Source organism: Hibiscus syriacus, unplaced genomic scaffold (genome assembly GCF_006381635.1).
Source record: "Hibiscus syriacus cultivar Baekdansim isolate YM2019G1 unplaced genomic scaffold, ASM638163v2 tig00113725_pilon, whole genome shotgun sequence".
Lineage (NCBI taxonomy): Eukaryota > Viridiplantae > Streptophyta > Magnoliopsida > Malvales > Malvaceae > Hibiscus > Hibiscus syriacus.
In genome coordinates, this window is record NW_024063471.1 from 6,792,997 (window position 1) to 6,814,281 (window position 21,285).

The 21,285-nt window shown below is 33.7% G+C and overlaps 2 pseudogenes; one reads left to right on the top strand and one right to left on the bottom strand.

Moving 5' to 3' along the window:
• Window positions 1–4,091: 4,091 nt before the first annotated feature.
• LOC120187563 lies at window positions 4,092–5,907 on the bottom strand (annotated as a pseudogene).
• Window positions 5,908–7,028: 1,121 nt separating this feature from the next.
• LOC120187642 lies at window positions 7,029–13,312 on the top strand (annotated as a pseudogene).
• The last annotated feature ends 7,973 nt before the right edge of the window (window positions 13,313–21,285 follow it).

Here is a 21,285-nt window from a genome sequence, read left to right on the forward strand (position 1 = left end):
CTTTAACCATTGGTTCAACAACTTATGAAGTGGAGTTCCTCGTGATGGACATTATGCCTACTTATAACTGCTTGTTAGGGAGGCCTTGGATTCATCAAACCGGTGCAGTTCCATTGACATTACACCAAAGGTTGGAATTTGTAATTAATGGAAGGTTGGTATATATTCATGCTGAAGAGGACATTATTTCTTCCGTTTCTACTACCACTCCGTACATTGAAGTGGAGGAGCAAGTTGTTGAATGTTCTTTCAGATCATTAGAGCTTGTCAATGCCATATTTGTGGCCGAAGGCAAAAAGATACCAAAGCCTAGATGGTCAAATTGCACTAAAATGGAGCTCAAGCTAACTCTCGGAAAAGGAGCAAAAGTGGGAAAAGGGTTAGGAAATCAGTTGCAAGTCCTAGTTAATCCAGTCTGCCCCATTGCTAAAAGAGATCAGTTTGGTTTGGGTATCAGCGAACTTTAAGAGAGAAGATGAGGGGCATAAAAAATAGTCAGGAAATGAGAAAAGCGAGATTGGCTGGTGAAGACCTTAGCTGGGAACACATGACCTTCTCGCTGTTGAGAAAAACATTCATGTTAGGAGGGCATATGTTTCAAGGGAATCCAAGAAACGAGGAAATGATGGTTGAGAATGCCTTAGGAGATCTAGGAATTAATGTTATAGCAGATAATGAATTTGAAGAAATGAGAACTACGAGCATTTACCGTGCACCACCAGGCTTCATGTTGAACAATTGGACCGCGAAGAAACTATATGTAGTTTACAAATCTTTTACAGAGTAATGCACTATAACTTTTCCCTATTGTTCATATCCAGGGACAATATTTTATGTAAAGGGTTAAGTTGTCTGTTTTTCCTTCTTTCAATAAAAGATGCATTTTTATTAATTTAAAATGCCAAACATTCTCTCATACATTTTTTCATTCTTTGTTGTATGTATGTATGTATTATTTCTTTCTATTTATTAATATGGGAAACTATTTTCCCATATGTATATATATCTTCTCTTTCATTATTCTTTCAGGAACTCAGATATCAATAATATGAATGTTGATGATCCTGACCTGAAGATTGATTTTGAGATACCTATATGTTAAGGGGAAATCGAAGATTGTGATGACGATGAGGGATGTGAACTACCTTCTGAATTACTAAAAATGGTGGAAAAGGAAGATAAACAGATTCTGCCTCATGAGGAGCTTACTGAGATCTTAAATTTGGGGACGGATAAAGATAAGAAAGAAGTAATGATTGGTACCACGCTCTCTGCTGAAGGACGACAAAATTTGATAGATTTGCTTCAAGAATATAAAAATGTATTTTCTTGGTCATACGAAGACATGCTAGGTTTAGATACAAAATTGATTGTCAACCAACTGCTGATAAAGCCTAAGTGTAAGCCTATACAACAAAAACTGAAAAGAATGAGACCTGAGATGCTACACAAAATTAAAGAAGAAGTGAAGAAACAATTTGATGACAGGTTTCTTAAGGTGGCCATATATCATGAGTGAGTGGAAAATATAGTCCCAGTACCAAAGAAAGATGGGAAAGTTCGTTTGTGTGTTGACTACCAATATCTCAATAGAGCTAGCACTACTAGAAAAAACCCCTTTAATGACGTGCATTGCTCGTCATCTATGGGTGCGGATGACACACAAATGTCTGTCGTTGAAGCCACCGACATGAATTTCAGATGACACGCAATTGTGTGTCATAAATCTATGACGCGCATTTATGACACACATTTATTACACATATTTATGACGCGCATTTATGACGTTCATTGAAGCGCCGTCATAAATGAAGATGGCACACATTTGTGTGTCATAAATATATGACACGCATGTATGACTTACATTGCATGTCATTAAAGCACACGTCATTAAAAAAGATGACACACATTCGTGTGTCGTGATTGATTTCGTAAATTATATATATATATATATATATATATATATATGTAGATTAACAAATAATCAAACTAAATCACATTTAATGCCTCATAATACTAAATATATATAAAATATTATATATAAGCAATCCATTTGCATACAATATATTCACATTAAGTTATCAAAAATATTGTAATCATATGTCGATATAAAATATCACGGCATAATAAAGTTCTACTGCCCTCGCCATCCGGGCGTGTACACAAGAAATAATTGAAAATAATTGTAACAGTTAAAACTAGTTGCAATATATATAACAAACACATTCTTAATATGCACATTAAACTTCTGAAAACACCTTCCTTGGTCCAGTATATTTATGCACAAACATGCACTCATGTTTCAACAAACCAAGTGATAACTTACTTTTTGAAACTCTATCAGATTTTTCAGCAACTTTGTATTCTCAATTCCAATGGAGTTGAGGCTTCCTGATTCTAGTTGTATTTCATCAACCATCAAGTTTGAGTTCGCAGGTAGCTGAAGAACTCTAGGAATCAATCTGCAATACAACGTGAAGGATTATCCAAGCTGCTTTCTTAATGCTTGCAGACAATAACTTCCCATAGTTGCAGGGATACGATTAAGGATACATGTTTGTTTGATAATAATTTTTAGGGCAAGAGAGGTAGTGTTTAGATATTCCAGTGGAGAATCATATATCTGTAGTAAAAAAATGGAAAATAATCAGCCTTGGTTGAAAAGATAAGAACAAAGGGATTAAGAATCATATATCCCAAGAAGCAATAATCTAATACAAATGCACCATGTATATGCAAGAATAATCAACTAGAAATAAGACACACAGATCTAGTAAACGTCTTTATAAAAAAAAGCAGCAGATTCTCAAATCATTCAAAAGAATTGCAAATTTTTCATATACGAATATAAGAATTGATCTCAGTTCCCACATCCATCCATTTTCTCAGTACTAATGTGGTTTTACAAATAAATCCAAATAAAACTGCTACATGAAGCATAAATTTTCACTTCTAGAATGTCCTACAAAAAGAAATGAGCAAACTAGTTGACTAAAAACAATATATTTCATTTGGAAATCATTCACAAAAATTCAACAATATATAATCTAACATCATCTAGCTAAGGGCCCAGAATGTAATAAAATGTTCTAAACGTAACTAAAAATTGAGCTTATAAAATTTTAATTCAATCAATGTAACATATTTAGCTTTAAACTAAGCAAGTCCATTCAAGCAATTCATGCAAATAAAAATAGTTGCATAAATTACCTGTTGAATGTCTGAGGAGAAAAACATAGGTGATTGCTCATAAGCTCCATCTTTCATCTTTGAGTTCATGAGACTTAAGTGAAAAAGGTTATCAAGCTTGATCCCTTGGAAATTGTCAAATAGAAGCTTAAACAAAGAATAGGTGATTGCTCATAGCTGCCTGTTCCAGTTTCAAAAACAGTGTCAGTCTATAAGCTGCGACCAGGTGTTTTTGGATTAAACAGTAACTGCCATGTTAACAGGATTGATCCTCCGTGATAAGCTCAAGTTTCACTCGAGCTCAGTTGATATGCCTATTATTTTACTAATCTTTCCTATTTTGCATATTCAACATGCAAATATACTCCTTTTCCCTGTTTTACATGCAAAGGTTAAGACCTTTCTCTCCTTCTAAAAATAGAATAAAAATACATACTTGCTAAAAAGGTACTCTTTTCCCTTTTAAGACGATGAATAAATATTCTCAAAAGAAATAAAAGCGTTAACGCAATTCTGAAAAAAAAAGCATTACAAAGAGTTCAGTTGTGCAATTAAAAGCTTCCAGTAGATGCATACCAAGAAAAGTTAGGTGAATTGATGGTCAAAGGCACTTTCACCGAGTCACCGGCATAACTATTGGCTAACGAACCAACAAGGTGTCTCATGGCCTAAAACATAGTTAGTTCCCCTGATCCTTGATATGAGTCTGAACCTACCTATCCAACACAAGTAAGAATTCTATGGTGCTCATAAAAGTGCATCTTGAATGCAACGTTGTATACCACCTTCATCACCACTTAATAACTGATGCATGTGATCCAATACAACGTTAACATTTCTCCAGTTCCTTTGTGGAGCTAGAAATAGAGAGGCACACGGATCAATACAAGTGAAAGGGAAAACTAACCAAGTTGATCAATGGTGAAAAATTCATTTTCAGTTCCATCACCCCAACCTAGAAGTGCCAAGTAATTCACCATTGCCTGAGGCAGATACCCCATATCTCTGAACTAGAACAACAGAATTGTTAAACGTGGAACCTTTAATCCTCAATTGAAAAAGATATTATAGACCCAATGGAAACCAATGATATGATACAATTATTTTACAACATTTTCCATGAAACAAAGTATAATGAAGATAATTACCTGACCAACTGAAGTTGCACCATGACGTTTTGACAATTTGCTCCTATCAGGTGCAAAATCAAAGAAACATGGGCAAAAGAAGGCATGGGGAATCCCAGAGTATGTAGCAATTTTTTTCCAGTTTAAAGATTAACTTCCTTATATTGGTGAAATGAAACCAGAAACTCCAAAAGCCACTAAATATTAACAAAAGTCAATAAATAACAGAAGCCCTTTAACATTACCTTGTATATTAAGGCTTGACTTAGAGTATTAGGTAAATGCTCTTCTGCTCTGAAATGCCAGTATAGAGAGTATGAGAACAAAGGACTAAAAATGTTCTAACAGAACATATATTAGATGTAGCAAAAAGATAATCAATTATTCTCTCAATTACCGTTTAACATGTGAAATAGACATGGTAGCATCATCAAAAGTAACATAAAAGTTGTAAACAGGTTGACCATTGCTCCTCATTATAACAAAATCCACAAGTGTGTCCAATTTCCAACTAACATTCATGATACTATCAAACAAATTAGTGCTTGTAAATGTAAATTACAAATATATCTACATTCTGTTGTTGATGGACCACTGAAACTTAAAGATAATGATGCTTTACGTCAAAAATCCTCAAATCAACAAACAAAAAACCTTATTAGTTAAATTTTAAAATCTGAGCATGCTTTGAAACATATAATCATAGTTCATTTAAATTAAAGGTTATGTTCTGTGAGACACAAAATTCACACTTTTGTCTCCAAAGGAATAGTGTTATTCTAATTCCTAGAGGCATTCCGATGAAATGAAGGACAAAAATTGTAATTCAAGGTACAAATATCTCACATTTGCAATGTCTTCAAATCAATTACCTCATTGGAACAAAAGCAACGATAAACCTGACTAGATTCTAAGAGCTTCTCAGCATACTGTTTATACATAGTTTTTCTCTAAGATTTTCGATAAGGACCATAATCCCCACCAATGCCAGGGCCTACATGGTAAGTGATAGAATCAATATCAACTTAATACTAAAAGTGATAAACATAATCGAACCATACATGTAAAATTGAAGATTTGAAGCAAAAAATTTCAAACCAATTTAATTAATTAAAGTGGAAAGGCAATGGCAACTACATATAAATAGTACCTTCATCCCAGTCAAGTCCAAGCCAAGCTAAATCTCGAAGAATAGCCTCCTTCGATTCTCGCGATGACCTCTCCAAATAAATAACCTCGATTCTCAGCAGTAATTTTCCTCCCTTAGATCTTAAGAGAAAAAAATAAAGAGAAGAAAAGTGAAAATCATCAAAATTCTACGAATTTAGAAACAAGATAACAACGCACAAGATGTAAAAAAAAGGAAAAAAAACCTAGCGAATAAGTAGTTGAAGAGAGTAGTTTGAGCGCCGCCGATGTGGATATTGTTGATCGGAGAAGGAGCGAAACGGACTCTGACCGGTGCATTAATGTCAATTGAAGCGCGAACGGAGAAATTTCTACGAAAATGGCACCGAAAAATAAGCGGAGGAGCGAATTCAGGGATTACTCTGATTCTCATCCATGGCGTCCCTGCAACGAGTGCCACCATTTTTAAAATGACAAAATGGAGTTGAAGATATTGGGATAGGAGAGGATATTGAGTAAGATACTGGGATAGGAGAGGATAGCGAATAAGATACTGGGACATATGAGAACGAAGTTGTTTTCCATTTTGTCCCAGTATCCCTGAATGATTTTTTTTTTTGAAACACAAAATGGATTAGAAGCGGGAAAGCATGTGTACGTGATGAAAATTATAGGGAAATTAAAAGATGACTTTTAGAGATGACACACAATGAAAAGTGTACTCCGTGTTTTGCTAAATTTTTTGGATTATGACTATTAAATATGACACACATTATTGTAAGTCATAAATCGTTCAAATTTTAATAAACATGACATTTTTTATGATACACAATTTTTGGCAAGTCATAAATTAGCGTGTGTCATTAAAGGTATATTTTCTTGTAGTGTAGTCTGAAGGATAATTTTGCTTTGCCACATATAGACACTTTAGTGGATAATACTGTTGGAAATTCCTGGTTCTCATTTATGGATGGTTTCTCTGACTATAATCAAATTAAAATGCACCTTGAAGATATGGAAAAAAATGATGTTTGTCACCATGTGGGGAACGTTTTGTTATAAAGTAATGCCATTTGGGTTGAAGAACGTAGGGGTAACATATCAAAGGGCCATAGTGACATTGTTTCACGACATGATGCATAAAGATATAGAAGTCTATATCGATGATATGATTGTCAAGGCCAAAATAGAGAAAGAACACATTGAGAACTTAAGACACTACAAGAAAATATACCTTTAATGACACACGAACAATGACACACGCTAATTTATGACTTACAAAAACTGTGTGTCATAAAAAAAGGTCATGTTTCTTAAAATATGAACGATTTATGACTTACAATAATGTGTGTCATATTTAATAGTCATAATCCAAAAAATTTACAAAACACGGAGTACACTTTTTAAATGTGTGTCATCTCTAAAAGTCGTCTTTTAATTTTCCCCCATTATTTTCATCCTTTCCCACTTCTTCCCCCTCGATAATTATCAGTTCACTCCACATGCTTCCCCTTTTTCTCTTTTTCTCTTTTTACCTTTTTCCCTTTTTCCCTTTGTCCAAAATGCCATCTTTTCAAATGGATTATGTTATCTTTTTGTTGCAGTGATTTTGCATACAACTACCTTGAAGGGACCATTCCAAGTGAATGTGCTTCAATAAATTTGACTTTTGCATCCACTGTCACGTACGATAGCCGAGCAATTTTCATTGACGGGAAACACCGCGTTTTGGCATACGGCTCCATTTACTACCCTTGCAGCACCCCTGATGTAAGCTTGAATTTTCTATCATTTTCCCCTCGTTTTCCCTTTACCTATTTTTGGAAGAGGAAAAAATGTGTTTAATGTTTTCAGATATGGACGGACCTTATACAAAAATCCAAAGACGGAGGATTAGATATGATCGAAACTTACGTTTTCTGGAATCTGCACGAACCAGTTCGAAACCAGGTTCTGCCTTCTTTTTTACTCTTCAGTTGTTGTGCTAAAACTGTTCTGAACTCATGCACCAAACATTAATCCCATGGATTATTTCCCTGAGTTTTGATTATCGATGTTTACAATATAATTTCGAAGGAAGAAACAATTTGGTTAAATTTGTGAAGTTAGTTGCAGCAGCTGGTCTTTATGTTCATCTGTGCATCGAACAATATGTTTGTGCTGAATGGAATTATGGGTAAAATTTTATTTATTTATTTATTTTTGGGTATGTTTAATTTTCTTTTTTTTGTTGATAAAATATTTGTAGTGGATTTCCTCTTTGGTTACATTTTATACTCGGGATCAAGTTCCGAACTGATAACGAACCATTTAAGGTAATTTATTTATCCATAAAAATATTATTACCTTATTATTTATATAAATTAATCTCTTCTTTATTCATCATTCTCTTCTGTTTCGTAAAGTTCACTGAAATTGTTGGAAGGACTGTTAGCTGAAATGATTAAAAACAAGTGTAAAAATGTTTATTTAGATAGAAATGTAGAGGTTCACGGCCAAAATTGTGGGCATGATGAAGCAAGAGAAATTGTATGCATCACAAGGAGGACCCATTATTTTGTCACAGGTATACGTTTTGTCTTTGCTCTTTTCTTCTCCAACTTTCTTATGAACAATTCCTGTTGTTGTTGTCGGTGCTATAATATTTCCTCTAATGGTTTTATTGGTTTTCTTATACAGATTGAAAATGAATATGGAAACATTGATTCAACATATGGGGCAGGTGCAAAACCATATATTAAATGGGCAGCTGATATGGTTGTCTCATTGTATACTGGAGTTCTCTGGGTCATGTGCCACCAATCTGATGCTCCTAACCCCATTATAAGTTTGGGGTTTCAAGATTTAAGTTTTTTACTTGAAATTTCAATCATAGTTAATCGTTTCGCTTGGAATTTGCATGTTTTAGTCGAAAGAGGTTTCTTGTTTATTTTGAAAATCAGGGCATTGGTTGGTTTTTGATACATAATTTCTTCTTTTATCTTGGCAATGACAGATTAACACCTGTAATGGATTATACTGTGATCAATTCACTCCAAATTCTAATAAGAACCCAAAAATGTGGACTGAGAATTGGTCTGGATGGTATGGTGTCCAAATCCAACTCATCAATATAATTTACAATCTGACTTCTACTTAGTAGTTGTTTTGGTGATATGAATTAAATGTCTCCAACATAATGTTGATTGCTTTCTTCTCTTATTCAACTTTTTATCAAAAAGTATTTCTTCTTCATTACTTCCCAATATATTTCAAATGTCAAGTTCCTTTCATTTGGTGGTGTCATTCCCTACAGACCTGTAGAAGACCTAGCATTTACGGTTGCGCGATTTTACCAAATAGGTGGAACTTTCCAAAACTATTATATGGTAATCATAATTGGAGTTTCAAATGTGTTTGTGCATTGGCTTTTGTAGTAATAAAATTCAATCCTAGAATCTAGTACGCAGTCTCATTTCGAACGGAACTTACGGGTCAATTTTTTTGTATTTCTCTTAAAACAATATCATGGTGGAACAAACTTTGGCAAGACTACATGATGACCCTTTATTGCTACTAGTTATGATTATGATGCTCCGATTGATGAGTACGATATGTCTTCAGTCAATCTAATAAAAATTGTTAGCACTTATAAGCATCTACTTGGCCTCTTGTAACTTACTTGAGGTTATCATCTTGTATGCAACTTGACTAATATTGGTGGTTATTACAATAGAATGAGTAATATAAAACCATGATTATTCGGTTTATAATTTCGTAAACGACATCTACTAAGTTTCACCTGTCTTCCAATTCACTATTTTTTTTCAGTACTTGTTAGACAACCTAAGTGGGGTCACCTAAGAGATGTTCATAAGGCTATAAAGCTTTGTGAATAAGCACTGATAGCCACTGATCCTACCATTTCCTCATTGGGTCCAAAATTGGAGGTATTTTCCATATTTATTCACTTTCTTTCTCATTTTAAAAGAGAACCCTACTTCTTTACTTCTATGTTGGTTATGAATAAGAACTCAAGGAGGGTTGCCTCTTTATTAATTCTTTGTCTGATTGGTGAGTAAGGGTCCCGTTGAAATCTCAAGGATCATAATATTTTATACATATAAATAAAAAAAGATAAATCACTTTTTTTCTGATCATAAACTCTTCTTAAGACTTTTCTCGAGAACAAAATGTGCTCATGCTATTATTGAAAGATATAGTTGAAAATCAATTAACAGTGGCCCAACAGTTTCTTCTTCTAGATCTTGTTCAAATTAATCTGTTCATCGACGTATTTCCTTATTCTTCCCAGGCTGATGTATATAAAACAAGATCATTATATTCTGCTTTTCTTGCCAATGTGGACACCGAATGTGATGCATCTGTTAAATTCAATGGTAATTTATACCTTTTGCCTGTGTGGTCTGTCAGTATCTTATCAGACTGCAAGAATGTGGTTTTGAACACTGCCAAGGTATGCTTCATTAGAAAATTTACCACCCACTTCAAGTTTTTTTTAGCTTCATTAGCAGCTTAACCAGCTTGCTTCTTGTTCTAGATTTTCATGCCATAACTAGTCAAGATTATTTATGACAAGTTTCTTTGAAACATTGGAATGAATAACATAAATCATTTAAAGCTAGCTTTTCTATCTTCTCTTACAAAATGATCATAGCTGGAAATTCAAGTTGTCATTATTTTTGGGTTCATATAACCTAACTCTGCAAAAGAGACTGTCTGAAAACCTCCCTCGCAGTTGTACAATGTATTTCTTCCCCGGATTAGGTCAGTCTTTTAGGATCTCAATCAGCTTTTACCTTTGATCAAATGAAATGGGGGGATACATATTTAACAAGCTAACTGCAATGAATCTTCCATATCAGTTATTAAGTATAATGTGCTGAGTTTATGATTATTTTCACTTCGGAACACTAATCGGATCATTTCTGTAGATTGCATCTTCTTCATCTGCCATGGATTGCCTGCATTTATATTTACTTAATTATGTCAATTTGTTCTTTCAAGTAACTCATATAGTTTTATTCTTCAAATGACATATTAACTCTCAGACTGTGATTCCTAGCTTCATGCATGAATCTTTGAATACCAATGCCAACTCAACTGACTCAAGTGATTTCTCTGAATTTTATTTAAAGTTGCACACATAGAGATTGTATGTAGTAAATATACCCTCTACTTATTGTATAAATTCACTTGTTTAAAAAGTCCCCCAAAATATACGCTTCTCATAGTCGTCATGAATACCAGGAAAATGTTGGTCGTCTGGATCGTTGCAATGTTTTTATTTAGCTTGCTTAGATTTGCTGAGTCTAAGGTGGCTAAAGAAGAAGGTGAGTCAAAGTTCAAGATATGATTTTTATTTGTGGTAGTTTCATTTGGTTTATGAGATTGTGGGGGAAAACGGGTGTAAGAGCTCTTGAAATGATTTGCTATGATGATTCTATATACTAATTGTAATCGTGAGTAGTAGTGTTTAACTGCTTTATGTTATCTTTTTGTTGCAGTGATTTTGCATACAACTACCTCGAAGGGACCATTCCAAGTGAATGTGCTTCAATGAATTTGACTTTTATGTAAGTTTTTAGAACTCCTAACATAAGTTCATTCTCTTACAATATCACCCTAAAAGTTTTTGTGCAACTCTCTTCTAGTAAATCGCTTGTCAGGAGAAATTACGAAGTACCTAGGAAAATTTACCAGTCTCATATATATGTATGTTCTGAACCTTTGTTAATTATAATTATTCAGTTAGATTTTTCAGGGTGCGATATCGATTGACTTCCTATAAAAATTTGCATTGCAAAATCAAAACAGTAAACTCTGTTAGTCTATTTTTATTAGATGTTGTAGGTGCTAGAAAATTATAGACTTTTCATATTCCTTTTTTCACTCGGTAGGAAATTTATTAAGGATGTTTGATGCTTTTCTTTATCAGGAATCTTGAAGCAAACTAATTTTCGGGCACTGTACCACCTGCACTTCGGGATTTAGTGAACTTGGAAACTTTGTAAGGAAAAACTCAGTACCTTCTTTTTCTTCTTTGTTTAATATTTTACGATTCTCTTAATTTCTTATTAAGTTGGCCTTGATCAAATTATTTGTTTTCATGCTCATTGTAATTTCAGGATACTCTCCTCCAATCAGTTAACTCAGAATTTTCCAATGACGTTTAGTTTACTAAGAAATCTAACTGACTTGTAAGTTTCTTCAAATTTTCCTCTATTTTAAACCACGTATCTGGACACGTTCATAGGATCAACACTGATGTGTTTGCAAATATTGCATTTATCTTTTGTGCAGGAGGATTAGTGATATAAATAAAACAAGTCAGGATTTTCCTTTGATCATAAACATGAAACGCCTACTGACATTGTATGTTCTGTGCTCAAATTATCAAATATTTTGAAGCTTCTATCTATATATGATTAATATTTTGACAGAACATAATCTCGTTATATTTGTATAGGGTTTTGAGGAATCTTATATGACAAACTTTATTATGTCATGATATTTTGTATCGACATATGTTTACAATATTTTTGATAACTTAATGTGAATATATTGTATGCAAATGGATTGCTTATATATAATATGATATATATATTTAGTATTATGAGGCATTAAATGTGATTTAGTTTGATTATTTATCAATCTACAACATATATATATAATTTACGACATACAATCATGACACACGAATGTGTGTCATCTTTTTTAACGACGTGTGCTTCAATGACACGTAATGTAAGTCATAAATACGTGTCATAAATTTATGACACACAAATGTGTGTCGTCTTCATTTATGACGGGGGCTTCAATAACGGGCAATGAGTGTCATAAATGCGCGTCATAAATGCGTGTCATAAATGCGTGTCATAAATGCACGTCATAAATTTATGACGCACAATTACGTGTCATCTAAGATTCATTTCGGTGGCTTCAACGACAGGCATTTGTGTGTCATCCGCACCCATAGATGACGCGCAATGCGCGTTATTAAAGGGGTTTTTCTAGTAGTGAGAAAGCTTTTTCAAAGGCTAAGAAAATGCCACCTAAAACTTAACCCAAATAAGTGTACTTTTGGGGTGACATTTAGGAAGATTTTGGTTTTTATAGTAAGCCAAAAAGGAATTGAAATAGATCTGGACAAAGTAAAAGCTGTTCAAGATTTACCACCCCCACGAACACAACAAGAGGTTTGAGGATTATTGGGGAGATTGAATTATATAGCTCGATTTATTTCTCAGTTGAGTGAAAAATATGATTACATATTTTACCTCATTCACACGAATAACTCAGGAGAATGGAGTGAGGACTGTCAAGAGGCTTTTGAAGCAGTTAAGCATTATTTGTCAAATACCTCAATCATAGTGCCACCCATCCCAAGCAAACCCTTAATTCTTTATTTGTCAATTTGTGAAAATTCAATGGGGTGCGTACTAGGAAAACATGACCAAACTAAGAAGAAAGAAAAGGCTACTTATTATCTCAATAAGAAGTTCACTAAATGCGAGGCCAGATACTCACCAATTGAGAAATTGTGTTGTGCTTTAGTATGGGCTACTAGAAGGCTTAGGCAGTATATATTATATCACACTACCAGGCTTGATCCTTTGAAGTATCTAATGGGTATGCTTGCATTATCTGGAAGATTAGCTCATTGGCAAATCCTGTTGTCCTAATTTGATATCCAGTATGTAAACCAGAAAGTGGTTAAAGGAAGTGATATAGTGGAATTTATTGCAAGTAGGGCTTCCGAAGAATATGAGCCATTGAGCTTTGATGGCACTTCTAAGGCTATTTCAATGGAAGAAGTAGCTATATCCACCAGTAAATATTGGAAGATGAACTTTGATGGTGCTTAAAATGCCTTGGGGCACGAGATTAGGGAAATCTTGGTCTCACCAAATGAAGAGCATTATCCTTTTACCAGTCGGCTCAATTTTGATTGTACAAACAATATGGCAAAGTATGAGGCTAGTGTTATGATTCTTAGAGCAGCCGTTAAACACAAAGTGAAAATGCTCAAGGTATATGGGGATTCAGCTCTGGTAATTTACCAACTCAGATGAGAATGGGAAGCAAATGATCCCAAGCTTGTAGAATACCGTAAATTAGTTAAGGAACTTATTGAAGAATTTGAAGAAATAACTTTCAATTACCACCCAGAGAAGAGAATCAAATGGCAGATGCCTTGGCCACTTTGGCAGTAGCATTTAAGATGAACGAGCACTCAAATATGATGTCCATTGAAATGAAGGCTTATGAGTATCCAATCCATTGTTTTTATATTGAAGAAGAAGAAGATGGAAACCCCTGGTATTATGATATCTTGTAATATATAAGATATCAGAGTTATCCCGAGTAGGCAACTGAGAATAACAAGAGAACCATTAGAAGAATGACAATAGGGTATGTGCTCGATGGTGAGACCCTATACAAGAAAAGCTTGGATCAGGTACTATTAAGGTGTATGGACACTAAAGAAGCCAAAATGATTCTTGAAGAAGTACATGAAGGAATATGTGGTACCCATGTTAATGGGGATGTAATGGCTAGACAGATTATGAGATTTGGGTATTATTGGTCAACTATGGAAACTGACTGTATCAATTATGCCCGAAAATGTCATAAATGTCAGATTTATGGAGATATGATACATATTATCCTCATCCATTACATGTGATGACAGCTTCGTGGCCATTCTCAATGTGGGGCATGGATGTTATTGGACAAATTTCGCCTAAAGCTTCAAATGGCCATCGCTTTATTCTAGTAGCAATAGATTACTTCACCAAATGGGTAGAAGTAGCTTCCTATGCAAATGTTACCTAGTCAATAATATATAAATTCTTAAAGAAGGAAATCATATGTAGATATGGCTTACCAGAGAGGATTATCTTCGACAATGCATTGAATTTAAACAATAAGATGATGGACTCTATCTTTGAGCAATTAAAAATAAAACATCATAATTCCACCACTTATCGCCCGAAGATGAATGAGGCAGTAGAGGTGAAGCTAAATGAGGCAGAATGGGTACAAGCCAGATATGACCAATTGAATTTGATTGAAGAAAAGAGATTAAAAGCTATTTATCATGGTAAGATGTACCAGAAGCGGATGATACGAGCACACAATAAAAAAGTACGCCTTCGATAATTCCACGAAGGAGATCTGGTGTTTAGCAAGATATTACCTATTCAAAAAGATTTTTGAGGGAAATGGATGCAAACTGGGAATGACCTTTTGTTGTAAAGAAAGCATTTTCTGGGGGAGCTCTAGTCCTTACTAAGATGGACGGGTCACAATTACCCTACCCAGTGAATTCAGATGCAGTTAAGAGATATTTTGTTTGAAGAAGAAGTAAAAGAAAAACAAGAAAAAATGAAAAAAATGAAAATGAAAAAATAAAAAATGAAGAAGAAGAAGAAGAAAAAATGAAAAAATGAAAGAAAGAAGAAGAAAAAATAAATGAAAGGGAGTTCAAGATGAAAATCTAAAAAAATTATCTTGAAACCAAAGGATGTCTCAAGTTGAAAACCCGTAAAGGGCGGCTTGAGTTTTGTTTAAATTCAGAATTCATACATAGTGGAGGTTCTGAATTAATTTTGGAAATTGAAAGAGCTCCTGATATGAGTAGTAACAATGTCAGTTGGTGAACAGGGTTAAGACTAAAGTTTAATGAGTGTCGATGAAAAACCACCATGAGAGAAATTGAATGCACATGAGATTCAATATTGGTTTATGGCATCCAAGCTTTGGAGTTCAAAAAGAGTTTCACACTCTTGCGCATCATCACAATTTTAGAGGTCCTTTTGACAGAAGCTACACTTGAGTCATTCTAACGGTGTGTCAATTCAAAAGCATATGAATTATTGATATTTGAAGATGCCTACTTCTTTGTTCTTTTACTTTTTTCAGTTAAAAGTTTGCCATGTAGTTACCCAAAAATTCTCTACTTTTTATATAAATAAAAAGATGTATTTTCTTGTTAATTTTCCTTTTGCATGCATCTTACTTTGAAGAGTAAAAACATATAGCTTAACTTAAAGTACATGAAATCATTATGTATTATTGTGTAAAAAGCTTTGGAAAATGCAGGTATTCTAAAGCTGACAATGGTTTTAACATATAAGTCTGTATGGTTACGGGAAATTAAAACCTTGGAATACATAAAAGGTCTCAGCCATTAAAGGATGACCTGAAGTGATTGTCACTAATCTAGAAGATGGTCATGGGTACTGGCAGGTTTCAAGAAAGAAAGGAATCAAGGTCTTGTTTAACCAAAGAATATGGTATCTGGATTGTTAGTTGGGGTGAACTAGTCAAGTGTTCTATGCCCAAGATGAAATTATGTTCCAATGAGATTAAGAAGAGATGGTGTTCCTTCGAAAGAGAAAATGCATTAAATTGCATCATTGCATACACATTAAGCATGAATAGGATCATGACATTCATAAATGCATGACGAATTAAATATCTACAGGTTTCCCAAAGAAGGTTAAGGATTGAAGATATTGAAACCTTAGGATAAGATTAACCTGTTTAAAATTTCGAAAAGAATGATGTTTAAATGACAATCGAGCCAAAGTAGATTCAAATATCTAGTGGCTACGAGACAAGTTCCCACAAGAGAGATTGATTTTCATAAATTTTCTTAAATTCTAAAATTTTGAGTATAATTTTCAAGCATACACTAATGATTGGTAATGTTGGATTTTTCAGGTTCAATTTTCGAAACGAATTGATCCTGGTTCAGTTCCTCCTAAAAAATGATGGAGTGATAAAGATTTTTTAGTCTGATTTCCCCTGAATGAATGGTGGAGCAGACACGACTTACAACATTGATTTGTCTACCCAAAAAAGAGGCACGGATCAAGTCTAATTTCCCCTGAATGAATGATGGAGCAGGCACGTCTTACAATATTGATTTGTCTACCTAAAAAAAGAGGCACATATCAAGTCTGATTTCCCCTGAATGCATGGTGAAGCAGGCACATATTCCAACATGGATTTGTCTATCTGAAAATGAGGCACAGATCCAGTCTGATTTCCTCTGAATGAATGGTGGAGCAGACACGTCTTCCAATATTGATTTGTCTACCCGAAAAAAGAGGCACAAATCAAGTCTGATTTCCCATGAATGCATGGTGGAGCAGATACGTATACCAACATGGATTTGTCTACCCGAAAAAGAGGCATATATCCAGTCTGATTTTCCCTGAATGAATGGTAAAGCAGACACGTCTTCCAATATTGATTTGTCTACCCAAAAAAGAGGCACAGATCAAGTTTGATTTTCCCTAAATGCATGGTGGAGTAGACACGCATTCCAACATAGATTTGTCTACCCGAAAAAGAGGTATAGATCAAATCTGATTTCCCTGAGTGAATAATGGAACCATGTCTTCCAAAATCAATATGTCTACCTGAAAAAGAGGCATATATCGAGTCTTATCTCTCTGAATCAATAGTAGAGCAGACACGTTTCTCCAAATTAATTTGAATACCCGTAAAAGAGGAACATATCAAGTTTGAATTACCTTGAAGTTGTAGTGGAATGGATTAATCTTTTGAATATATCATGGCCGGACAAATTTGACCATCCTTTGATCTTTGCTATATTCTCGTTACACGATAATGAGCAAAAAGGGGAAACTGTAGATGCTCGGTTTGTCTCGAGTGTTGTTTGAATTTTATTTGGGTTTATTATTACTAATATTATTATATTTATAGGTTTAGTGATATATATATATGATATTATGTAATTATTAATATATATACGCAAATAACCAATTAAATAATATATATATATATATATATATATATATTAATACTAAATCTTATTAATTTCTTTCTTATTACAGGCCTACATTATATACAAGTATCAATCCAAATGGAGCCCAAAAGTGAAGCAGACTCGGATGATACAAGCCCAATTATAGAATCCCTAAACCCATTAGGGTTTTTTTGTCACCAGCTCCCAGCACCGCAACAGAAGGACCGTCAAATTTGGAGGTCCCCATCAAATGGCTCAGGATGGATGATAATAACTTTAGGGTTTTCTAAACCCTAAGGTTCCATTGACAGATTAGTTTCAGCCGTTGGATCTGGCTCCAAGATCCAACGGCTCACATCACTCCCAACTTCCGAGCCAGCTCGTGTGGTGCACTTAAGACCCCCAGCTTCCCGAACGGCCAAATCTCGAGTGTAGAGAACAAATTCGTCAATCTAGCAGTAACCCTAACCTCCACACATGTACCAGTAACTCAACCACTCTTTGTGGTACTCGAGTGTCTGCTGCTGCTACAATAGCAGGCCGTCCCTCCTGCCACATTCCTCCGCAGTTTATGTAATTTTCTTTATGAAATTCTTGTTAAAAGCAATTTATCATTCTTTGATGCTGTGCATAATCATGTTTATCACTTTGGAAATATTCATTTTTTCCCTTCGCGGTAACTTTGTTCTGATTAAAGATGTGGTATTAAACCATATATTTGTTTGATATTATGTGGAATATATTTAAAGTAAATTATATATTCAACTTGATTTTAGTTTCTTGTATCATGTTTTGTTTTTATTTGGTGAATTCATGATTAAGAAATTCTTGAGAATTAGTCAAAGATTAAAGTTTTTGGTTTCTAATGTTGTTAATTAGACAAAATTATTATGGGTTACTTCGGAAATCATGATGTGATTAAAAAAAATTCAGATTTGATTTTCTAACTATTATGGATTATAGAATATATATTTGGCACTGATATATTCAATTCAGTTTGATTAAAGATTTAATTCAGTTTTAGTTAAATGTTTAAGGAATTCTTCCGTAACAATCAAAGACTTGAGTTTCAGTTTTTTTTATAGCACCATTTATGCAACTTTATTTTGGGTTATTTCGGATATTGTAGTGCAATCAGAAATTTCAGTTTTTACCGTTGATTTTTATAGAAATATGAAATTTGAATACTAATTTTGAGATGACTTAATCAAAGTAATAAGCCAATAAGTAATTAAAATTGCCTCAATTATCGAAAATATTTTATACATTTTTTGTACATGTAATTTAGGATATGTTAGTATTCATCGACCCAAAAATATTAATAGTTGACATAATCGCACTTAAAACTTTGGTAATAAGCATGTGATAATTATGCGGTTTGATGTCTGAGTAAGAAATCGATACAACGAAATATTTTTGCTTGACATGCTCTTATTACTAATGTTTGATTATCGCATCAGATGTAACTTAAGGTGAATATTGCATCTAAAGATGAAATATTAATGGATCATATAATATATTGAGATAATGTTTAAGTGTATTCAAATTTATTATTAATTTTGTTATCTTTCATTTTACTTGAAAGATAAAATTAAGAGAAAATGATTGGTTGACAATATTTTTATGATTCTATTTATATTGTTAATGAAATATATGTATATATTCACTTCACTTTTTCAGTTTTGATTGTTGGCTATTGGAATACATATATATATATAGTTGAAACAAATTAATTAATATTATGACTATGTCTGATATTTTGATAGATTAGTTCAAACATAATATTGTCAAAGTGATATATTTTGTGTATAGTGATTTATTTAGAATAACAAGATGATTATGTGTTTCTTGTAATTCATGCATTTATTAATGGACCCAAAAGAAAGTTAATATTTGACCAGATTTCAAGCGACACATGTGGTAATAATATATGACAATCATAAGGTATTTTATGTGAGCATTACATTAGTCCAAAGATTAGTCTATTGTTCGGCATAATTTATTGTCAATATTTGATTACTATAGTAAGAGTATAATTTATTATTAATATTACAGTCCAAAGACTTGATATTGATGTAGTGCAGACACTAATTTTTGTCCGAATCTCGAAACAAAATTATTATTATTGATTATTTTAATTTCATTTTGCAGATTACAAATTAGGCCCAAATGGAGCCCAACACTAACCCAAGCCCATATTACATGAAACATAGGCCCTCAACCGAGACCTAAAACATCACTCAACTATTAGCCTAAACCCAGCAAACCAATATCAATTCAAGCAAACCGAACCAACCCAGCTACAAGACAAATAGAGAAGACCCGATTGAAGCCTGAACCGGCCCAATTCGACCCGATCTGATTCTACCTAGGGTTTCATCATAACCCTACGTAGTTGTTGTTACTGCCAGTCCTTACTGCCACTGCCTGTTCCCACTGCTGTTGACAAACCTAGCCACACAGTGACAACCATCCACCATCAATCAAAGAGAAAAGTATAAAAAATATATTGGTACAAAAAGGACATCACGAGGAGAATCCCTGGGCTGTATATCCACCACACAAGTCATGCAAAGAAATCATATATCATCAGATAAAAGCAAAGGGGAAGCAGATTGGAGAGGGACCAGTTTTGAGAGAGAGAAAATATTAGGGAACATCGGGGAAATCAGAATAAAAAATGAGGTCGAGAAAAGAAGAAGAAAACACAGAGGGCTTTTGGGAAAAAAATGAACAAAAAAGAGGAAATAACAGAGAGATAAAGAACAAAAAGAAAATAGAGAGGGAAAGAGTCTTACCTTGGTTTGGAGTTCGCCGGTAAGTCAAGAGGTCATCGTTTTCCAAATCAACTGAGAGATAATCATTACATCTAAGAGGCTATGGTATGTTTAGGGTAAGATGAGTCGTGTTTTGGGTTGAGTGTGAAGAGAGGAATGGTTTGGAGGTCGATTGCCATTCTCCGGCAGCCGTGGGGCCTGTCGACCTCCGTGGCGAGAGTTGAGAATGTTCTGGTACTCTCTTTCTCTCCCTATTTTCTGAGATGAGATCAAATGAAGGGATTTGGCCATTTTTGGCCTTGGGTATTATTTAAATACCAAACGCAAAACGTCGTCGTTTAGGCCAAAGGGGTTTTGTGTTTTTATATTCAGGGTTAATTACAGTTTAGGTCCCCCTTGCGTTGTATTATTCTATTTCAGCCAGTTAATGAAGTTTTGTTGTATTCAATTTCGGGCACTTATGTTTCAATCTTTATATTTTAGTCATGTTCTTACATGTAATGTATGTTTGTTCATGTTTTACTTTGGTCACATAATTTATAAGTGTTACAATTTAGTCTCTGATTTAATGTTTTGTATGTTTTCCTTGATGTTTGAATTTGGCCATGGCATTTGTAAATCTTTTAATTTGGTCACTATTTTGGCATTTGCTTTAATTATGGTTCGGCCCTTTATATTTCAGTTTATTTCATTTTAGTCATTTGTATTATTTATGGGTTAATGTTACTTTTAGTACCTCTATTTGTTTAAAATGTTGAATGTGGTTTTGACTTGTTCATAATATCTGTTTAGCTCATTCAAGTTTCTATTTTTCTCCATTTTTGTCCCTATAATTTCAAATACTTACTCTTTGGTCATTATATTTTGGTTTGTAATATTCATTTGTTTTTATTTCAATCCCTTACGTATGTACATTTATATGTTATGTATTCACTTGTATCACATATAAAAAATATGTTTATCTCTATTTATTGTAAATATTTTTTATTTCGCATGTTTCCAATCGTCATTGTTTATATATTGTATTCCATTAAATATTAATATTATTCGATATTTTCAAGAACACGTATGCGTAGAATGAGTGATAACTCTGTAAAAAGACTCAATTTCTAGTCTTTTCACTTAAGTTATTGCTCGTCTAAACAAAGTATGCATAACATTTTAGTTGCATTTAGTTGCATATAGGTTATATTAGCTTGTGGTGGATAAATTTTGCTTAGGTAAGATTTATTTGGTTTAACTGATGCTGCTGAGGATGAAGGGTTGTTTGGATTGTGTT